Source organism: Pleurodeles waltl, chromosome 2_1 (genome assembly GCF_031143425.1).
Source record: "Pleurodeles waltl isolate 20211129_DDA chromosome 2_1, aPleWal1.hap1.20221129, whole genome shotgun sequence".
NCBI lineage: Eukaryota > Metazoa > Chordata > Amphibia > Caudata > Salamandridae > Pleurodeles > Pleurodeles waltl.
The window spans coordinates 131,155,106-131,163,743 of record NC_090438.1 but is presented as its reverse complement, the minus strand read 5'-3'; the positions used below and the strand labels follow the sequence as shown (position 1 = coordinate 131,163,743).

Below are 8,638 nucleotides of genomic sequence, written 5' to 3'. Positions count from 1 at the left end.
TACTAACAGAATATGTTGAGACAATGGATGCGAAAGATTGTTATGTGTGTACCCAGATACCGACATCAGTGAAGGAAGCTGTGACATATCACCACATGCCTCTTACATACGGGATTACATGTAGTATAGTAATGTCTAGGTTTTATGGTCAAACTAACATACAGTATTTTTACTCAAATTATGATGTTACCTTTGCTTATGTTCCTATAATAGCGCAGCTAAGCCAGATTGCTAAAGACTGGGATGCTAAAATTATGAGGGAATTTTTCGAGCCAATGCAACCTTTTGAAACGGCTCACGCTCATAGGGAAAATCTTACCTGCTCGCTCTCTGCATTAGAAATAAGCTTTTTAGATCGCACAGATGATAGAAGGGCTCAAATGAAGGCGAAATTAGAAAAGGAGTTACATAAGAGGACTTCTGTAGATAATTATGATTTTGCTGCAATAAAGACACAAGGGAAAATTGCTTTAGATGCTTGGCATGTAGGGAAATTTTGTATATATCGAGGTGAATCTTATTATGACAATATTTTTGTAGGAGCAAGTGAGTGTAAACACACGTTTATCTTTAAGGCCAAATGGACATTCATGATGGACGGACTTGACCCTGTCATTCCAGGGGTATATTACATTTGTGGGTATAATGCCTATTATCGTCTTCCAAAGGGATGGTGGGGAAGATGTTATTTGGGTATAGTGTTCCCAAAGGTTTATCAACTGGATGACCTATCGATGATTCAAAAGACATCTGGATCCCATCGTATCCAGAAAAGAGAGACCGCAGCTGCTGTGGTAGGTGATATATTTGGAGCCATGATTCCTTCATTGGGAGTTGTGCTGAATTCCATCAAAATAAGAAAGTTGTCTACTATAGTGGATAACATGTTGACAAAGTTTTCAGGTGCTATAATCCTGATGGATGCTGAACTTGCAGCGGAAAGAGCTATGACTCTTCAAAATAGGCTTGCTTTAGACATTCTTTTAGCAAAGGATGGAGGTGTTTGCAAAATGCTTGGTGCACGACACTGTTGTACCTATATACCTGACAATAGTGTGAAAATTAAAACTATGCTTGCTAATCTAACAAAAGAAAGTGCAGATTTGAAGGAACTGAAAGAACCAGGAGTGTGGGAGAAGGTTGGAAAAGGACTTGCTTCAGTGGGACATTGGATTGGGGGAATTTGGAATGGAATATTGTTAAAAATAATAGAGGGAATTTTAATAGTGATAATTTGTGTATTTGGAATTTGGGGAATAAAAAGGGGAATAATAATGATTATGGCAAGAATTAAAAGAAGAAAAGAGGAGAAAATTATGAAAAGAATGGCAGAAGAATACAAAGCGCAAACTAGGGGAACTAAAAGGAAAAGAGAACTGACAGAATTTTAATGGAATAAAATTTGTGGGCTTAATTTGTGTGATGACAAGTAGTCATCAGAGGAGGGATTGATGAAGCAGAAAATGAAGGTTTTGATTTATTAACGCATAAACGTAGTGTGAAATAATCATGTGTGACATTAACCGAACTAATAAAGATTGTACGGGGACAAAATGTGCCCTTAGAGTAGTTTGCCAACATTTATAAGCGTGCTTTATATAACGTGGTGTATTAGAATTGCACTAATCCGACATAATCATAAACGTGTGCTACGATTTGCTTGTTTGAAATGCGTTAGCTTAGCATTACTTTAGAGGAGGCTTTGGCCTAGTGGCCTGGTCTCACGGTTTAGATGCTCGTATTTTTTCCAATGTGCTATTAAACGTGTATTTCTGCTTGAAGCTGTACTTTTCCACAGAAACTGTTCACATGCTTATCTTAAAGTTTCGTGCCAGCATGGCATATTTTCTCTTTACTTCAAGGTCGACTTGCAGGTGCGGACAATGGAGGCTCTGAAAGTGAGCTAATTGGTAGACAATGTTGCAACTTGCGTACCCATCTCCAAGGATAATGTATGCTTAAGTAAAAGCTTGAGAACTGTCGTTTTTGATTGGACAATTTGAAGCTAACCTATGAACCCTCCAATGGAGACCCTACTGGATTCAAACTGTTGTCTGTAAAAACCAGGTGCACGAGAAGAAAGTAGCCATTACCAGCTCGATACCCGCCATTTTGCAGACTTCGTAGCTATTATGGCCCACTTTGCTGCAACGCCATTTTGAGAGACTTTGATGCTTTCTCTAATCGAGAGAAAGAGACTTTAATGATTCTTGCCCTAGAGACTTTAACTTTGAAATGTCCTTTGCATGAAGTAGTAGTCTTACCTTGCCGCCGTGAGGCAATTGCCCGTCCACCCCTGCCCCTTTGCCCCGTCCCATGCTGATCGAGAAACGGTACCTGTGAGACGAAGACTTCCTTGTACGCTGATCGTAATTGGTAAATATGAGAGGAAATTGTAAAATTGCATTGTTTTCCTTTTAGGTAACCAACTGCTGATTTTGATAAGAGCCCTAGCTAGGAGTTTTCTAAATTTATGTTGCTAAATTGTTTTTGCATGAAGTCCCACATGCCGATGCTAATTTGAGGTTAGATGAGGATTCCATATGTTGCACGATGCAATTTGAGATCTTGTTATGCTGACTAAATGTATGCAATTAGTTCATTACAGATTATCGTATTAGTGCTTTGCATTGCCATTATCGAATGCCTTGTGATTCAAATGCTACATAGATTACACTTGTTTCGACGTTATGGACAGCTATTAATGTTCATTTATGTTTATCATTTGGTGTTGAGACACATATATATTGTGCTAGCTTTGTTAATATAGGGAAATAAATTCACTAACTTTGCAATAAACTGGTGTGATTATTCCTGACTGAAAGGTCAGGGTTCGCCGAAATGTATTCTGGATTAATCGTTAAGTGTTATGTTGATCAAGGTATTGCTTATGTTCGTTATTGATTATTGATTTCAGGAAATTGATCGATTAAGAGTACAGAGAGTTCCCACTTAGTCAAAAGATTCATCGGCCTAAAGAGCGTCCGAACATAGGTAAATTATTACTACGGTTCGCTCTATCACACCAAGAACCCTTTCTGTGAGAACATCAGAATTTGACGAAGGTACATTGATGATATTTTAATAATCTGGCAAGGTGACACTCAATTGGTTCCTGCCTTAACTGACTGGATCAATAGTCTTGACCCTTTTCTGAAATTCACTTCTACCGCATCTACGGAGAGCATTTCATTTCTAGACTTGACCATCTCTATTACCAGTGGTAAACTACAATCATGTACTTATCACAAGGAGACTGACCGGAATAGTCTGCTCCTTTATGAGAGTTACCACCCAAAAGCTCTACGAGATAATTTGCCATTTGGACAATTCTTGAGATTGCGTCAGGATTGCAGTAATGTTTCTATATTTGAACAAGCAGATGACTTGTCACAAAAACTATCACAGAGACACTATCCGACTAGAATTATCAATGCAGCACACAAACGAGCTTGCAATAACAACAGAGAAACTTTGCTCTCGTCAACTCAGAAGAATACTGCACCGCATCTGACTTGTGTCTCGACCTTTTCCCTTCTGCTAATTCTCTCAAAAAAATTTATCAAAAAACACTGGTTGATCCTTACCAGTGGAGGGACTATGATACCTAGACCTCTTTTTTGCCTTTAAAAGAACACCTAATATAAAATCTTCAGTAGTACACACTAGATCGTCTTCAAAGAATAAGACCAGCAACCAAAATCAGTTGTGGTCCTTACCACCGGTCAAAGGACACTCTCCCTGTGGCAACTGTAATGTCTGTTCCTTTACTGAACGTACAAAAACGATAGTATTAGAACCTATGGGCCTGTGGTATCTGAAAAAAAATACTAATTGCAACATATCAAACTGCATTTATATGATCCGTTGTCCATGTGGATTACGCTACATAGCGATGATGACGAGACCAGTCAAGATCAGGAGTAACGAACACAGAAACAACATCAGATGTGGTCGTCTCACAACCAAACTGAGCATCCACTATCTTGATGTTCAGCACACCCCTGATGATCTGTGGTGGATCGTTTTAGAAGTTGTGCGATCACCCACAAAATCACTTTTAGAAATGGAACAACGCTGGGTTTTCAAACTAGGTACACACATTCGGGAGCTCAATGATGAGATACCCTGATTGAGTGTCGCAGGGGGCTAAAGATGATTGTAATCTATTCAGGTTACTCATTTATCTCCCTGAGATTCCTTTTTTTTCATGAGGTAAAAATGGTTACTGTCCCCCTTATTATTTGTTTTTCCACCTACGAGGTTATCCCTGAGTAATTGACTTCCTGAAATAATAGTACACCTATCTCTATGGGTTCTTGTACCTCCTTTTTACACGATCTAGTTGCATAACTGCCAATCCTGTACCAACGGTTGTATTTTTATCCCGGTGGACAATATCGGTTACCATTACTTCTATTTATTTAGATTTGATCTCACCACTCTGTATTGACTAATGTATTCTTATACAGAACTTGATAGGCTTCTTTTAGTTTCTTGATTCAGATCTTCAGAATGTCCAGCATTTCTACCCCGTTGTGTTGGCATGGTATTGATAATTCATGAATAGTGACTCATCTACCCCTTGGGTCTGTGTCTTTTTCTATAATATCGGGTTGTGTAAATTTTTTCAGAAATTTTACTCCCATTTTTCCATCCATCATGAATACAGTAAAACGTGAGTAGTTCTCAACACGGCATCCATTTTGAGAGTCCGTAGTCCTATTTTTATTGCTGACACAGACAATCGGTGCCTTGTACATACTACGAGGGGACGTTTTATTGAGTCCGTTTTCTATCTTTAACTCTCTACAAGTCATCGCCCCCTCGAGCGTTGATACGATTGGACGCCGCATCAGATGACGGCCTGTATTTCCATGGTCACCGCGTCCATGGTACGTTCATCGGATGCCGAGAACCGCAGATGGAAGTCGCCGCACTGTAAGTAGATTCTTCGTACTTTCCTGACAGAACCTGTTGAAACACGTGCTTATGGTAAAATCGCCTGTCTTTTTCCCTTCATCTTTTGACATTCATAGTTTTAGTCCGTCTCCGCTACGAAGTGGGTCTCATTTAAACAACAAGCGGTAACCTTTGTGGAGGGCTCCGCTTCCGTTCTGTGTACTCCCCACAGAAGTCATCCTGCTCTGCCTTAAACTGATACACTGTACAATATACCGTGATTATGTGTATGTCAAAAAAAGGACAATTCAGATGATTAGGAGGTATGACACTTCCTCCTGGTAGGGTTTTGTGTGAATGCAGAGGCGTGGGCATTTTTTTGGGCACATTTTTTCCTCCTTTTTTCCAGGTAGTATGACAAATTGTCAAAGTGCTCTTCCCTACAAGAAACTATGCCTCCAGACTAGGTGGTAAGCCCTTCTTTTTTAAGTACTTTTCCATGTGACTCTCTTCATTACCAAAGTGACGTTATAGTCTCAGTTTTCAATTGAGTGTGCCACTAATGTTACAATTGTATACTATGGACAAAAAGATAATTTAATGCATTTGGCAAGATGCTGTTATTTTGCTGTTTTCAATTTCAGGTATGGGATACGTGCAGGATCCCAGTGAATAATAGAGTGAGTAAGCCTCACGATTAGATACCTGTGCATAAACATTATTACTTCAAGGTAATTGGTTTGTTTGATTGGGGAATATTTTTGTACAGTCCTGAAGAAGCGCCAAGAGATCTTTTTAGACATGAGTAGGTGCGAAACATGTTGGCTTACTTAGTGGTGTCAGAAGCAACATTCTAAGCCACATTATTGAAAGAGTAAAGGGTCATTATTCCCCTTAGACTCTCCTTTTGTTTTTAACCTTGACCAATATCTCCTACTATTGAGTAAAAGGAAGTTCCTGAGGAGAGTTGAGTCAATTTTATTTTCATCCTTTCTTTCTCTCCACTGTTTTTGTCTATTCAGCACAGAAGTTTGGCTTAGTGACCCCATTGTGGGTCCCGTCAGACATTGCAGTACCAGTCTGGTGTGGAGCAAGTCTGATGATGAAACCTGAGGGCCCTTGCTTCTGAAGTATTTCTATTCTGGACACCTGAATTTTATGTTTATTGGAACAGTGTACCTTTTTTTGTTTAACGTGTTATGAATAGGGTGGACGTACACTGGACCAGTTAACCTCCTTGTCCCCTATTTTTTGTGAATAGCATGCAAATAGACAGGATATAAGTGACTTATCAACCAACCAGGCCCTCTCTGGATACAATTGTGTCATCAACTGTGGAATTGCACTTTTCCGCATGATTAAGGCATCATGGACTGAACCTGGATATTGGGCACAGAGCTGGGAAATGTAGAGGTCTACCAAACAGACAAGTTAGACTTGATGGAATGGAAGATTCTCCAGAATGAAAAAAATTGGATTTGTGACACATCTGAAAATACCAATACTGGCATTGCTTGCCTCTAAAATGGCGGCTGCCTGACCTACTCTACTGGACATTGGCGTACCGCCCACGACTGTCAGCAGAAGTCATCATGGCGTTTGGTGGACATAACCGTGGCAGACACAGCCATAGGCTAACGTTGATGCCAGTGGTGGTCTCTGGCTAATGGCTCTGACCACCGGCAGTGACGGTTATGTACGTGGCGACGTGACTGCCATCTCCTGCAGATTCCTTCACTTGACTCTTGCACTGCTGCCAGTAAGACCTCCACTACCTGAGCTGCTGTGTACCGCCTCTGGGAGCAATCATGCCATGTCCAACAGGAGATAGAGCCCCTGCTTTCATCACTGAGGAGTGGGACAGGCTTGTAGAGGAAGTCCTACCCCTGTATGAACAGTTCTATGATGCACCAAAGGAGCAGGTAAGTACCTCATGTACACAGTTTCCCCAGTACTGTAATGTGAATGAACTTTAGACAGGATAGACTTTATCCGAGCATGTAATGTGATGGATTGTGATGGCTGTAGGTGCTATCAGTGCGCATTAATTGGGGAGTCAAAAAGCATGCTTCAGTGTTAGCCAAAGTGCGATAAAGGAGTTTATAGGCTGGCTCTGGCCTGAATAGACTGTATGCTGTGGTTGTTAATCAGAAATATTGGTTGTTTATGTGCAATAATGGTTGTGGATTTTACAAATCAAAGGCCACTTGGTGTGTTGCGTATCATTGTGTTCCTGCTCGTTGTCAGGTAGCAGTCCTTGTCTCACAGATATTATTGTTGACCTACCTAGTCAATGCTGGGCCTGAGCTGGATGGTGTGTGTGGGTCAGCCAATAGGGCAGTGTTTGTAGTCTTGTCCCTGTGTCAAATGATTGCAATGTGTCACAGGTGGTAAGGATTGTCAATACAGGATGTTTTAGCTAGGTACACTCACATGTATGTGACTGTGCCTTTATTTATTTTTCCGGACTTGTTGACAAGATTTTCTGTCTTGTCTTGTGCATCCCTGCAGGTCAACGCCCATCAGAAGCAGGGGATCTGGTGAGCTATTGCCAAGAAGGTGCACCCTGGGGGGTCCACAGCCGGTGGAGTACCCACTGTCGGAAGAGGTGGGAGAACCTGAGACGCTGGGTCAGAAGATCGCGGAGGCACAGCTGGGGCTGTCATCCCAATGTAGACGGGTTGCCCGTCCGACATTGACCTCCCTAATGGCTCGCATTCTGGCAGTGGCCTACCAGGACCTGGATCGGCATTTTGAGGGCAGCACAGCAGCGACAAGGGTGTGAAATGTAAGTGAAACTTCTAATTAGAGCCTTGGATAAGGTGTTTTGGTGAGGGGGTGACTACTACCCCTGACCATGAGGGATGTGCTATATGTTACAGTTCATATGTTATGTAAAATTAGCAGGCAGGCCATGTGTTTCCAACTAATGGGCTCTGCGTTTTTTAACTGGCACCATAGATACTACTGTGGAAAACTCTCAGACCATCAACTCAGCTGGGAGGACATATGTGTGTGTTTAGTGAGCAATAAAAATCATGTTTTCTTTTGGTGGCTCAGTTTTCAACAACAGGTTACTCCTCCCAATTGTTGCAGTCCAAAGCTGAGTAAGAAGTGGGTCACTGTCCCCTGACGTGTGTCTGGGATGATGTGCATACTGACATTATGCACCCAGGGGCACACAGTGGCAGCAGGTGCATCACTACAATTTATAATTTGTAGGTGTCCATCATGCATGTGTGATTACTTACATGGCTACATCTTGGCTACTGTAGCACACTACAGTTTTCTCTCTCTTTATCCAAATTCCTTGTAGTTACATGTCAGTACGTGCATCATTCCCCTTACTTTGACATAACTATGCTAGTGGAAAAGGCATGTGCCGTCCATGTGGATGGGATGATGTCTGGAGCCTATCACATACATGTGCTTTGTGAACTCTGGTTGTAATGGCAGGCTAAAGTAATTTACCCTGTTCTTCAGAGTGTTTCACCATCATATCTCATCAGACTGATACCGTAATGCATCACAGTATGTCATTAGTCGTGTACAACTGCAGTAGCAATGATGGTCATGAGTGGTAGGGTCAGAGACTGATGTTTTCCAATTCATGTTCATGTGTACCTTTGATGTGTGATCATGTTGCTATGTATAATGAACATGTTCAGTGGTTGTGAAATGTGCCCTGACTGTTGGGATGCATCATGGTTTGTCATGCAGTGATGTTTGCATCACA

The 8,638-nt window shown here is 41.4% G+C and overlaps 1 long non-coding RNA gene across 1 annotated transcript in view; it reads left to right on the top strand.

The window, feature by feature from the left end:
• The first annotated feature begins 4,901 nt into the window (after positions 1-4,901).
• The window catches only part of LOC138258495 (uncharacterized), a 115,932-nt gene continuing 112,195 nt past the window's right edge, over positions 4,902-8,638 (top strand). Inside the window, exons 1-2 of the long non-coding RNA XR_011198417.1 lie at positions 4,902-4,941; positions 7,414-7,690. This is a non-coding gene — a long non-coding RNA (uncharacterized lncRNA). The remainder of the gene's footprint in view (positions 4,942-7,413; positions 7,691-8,638) is intronic.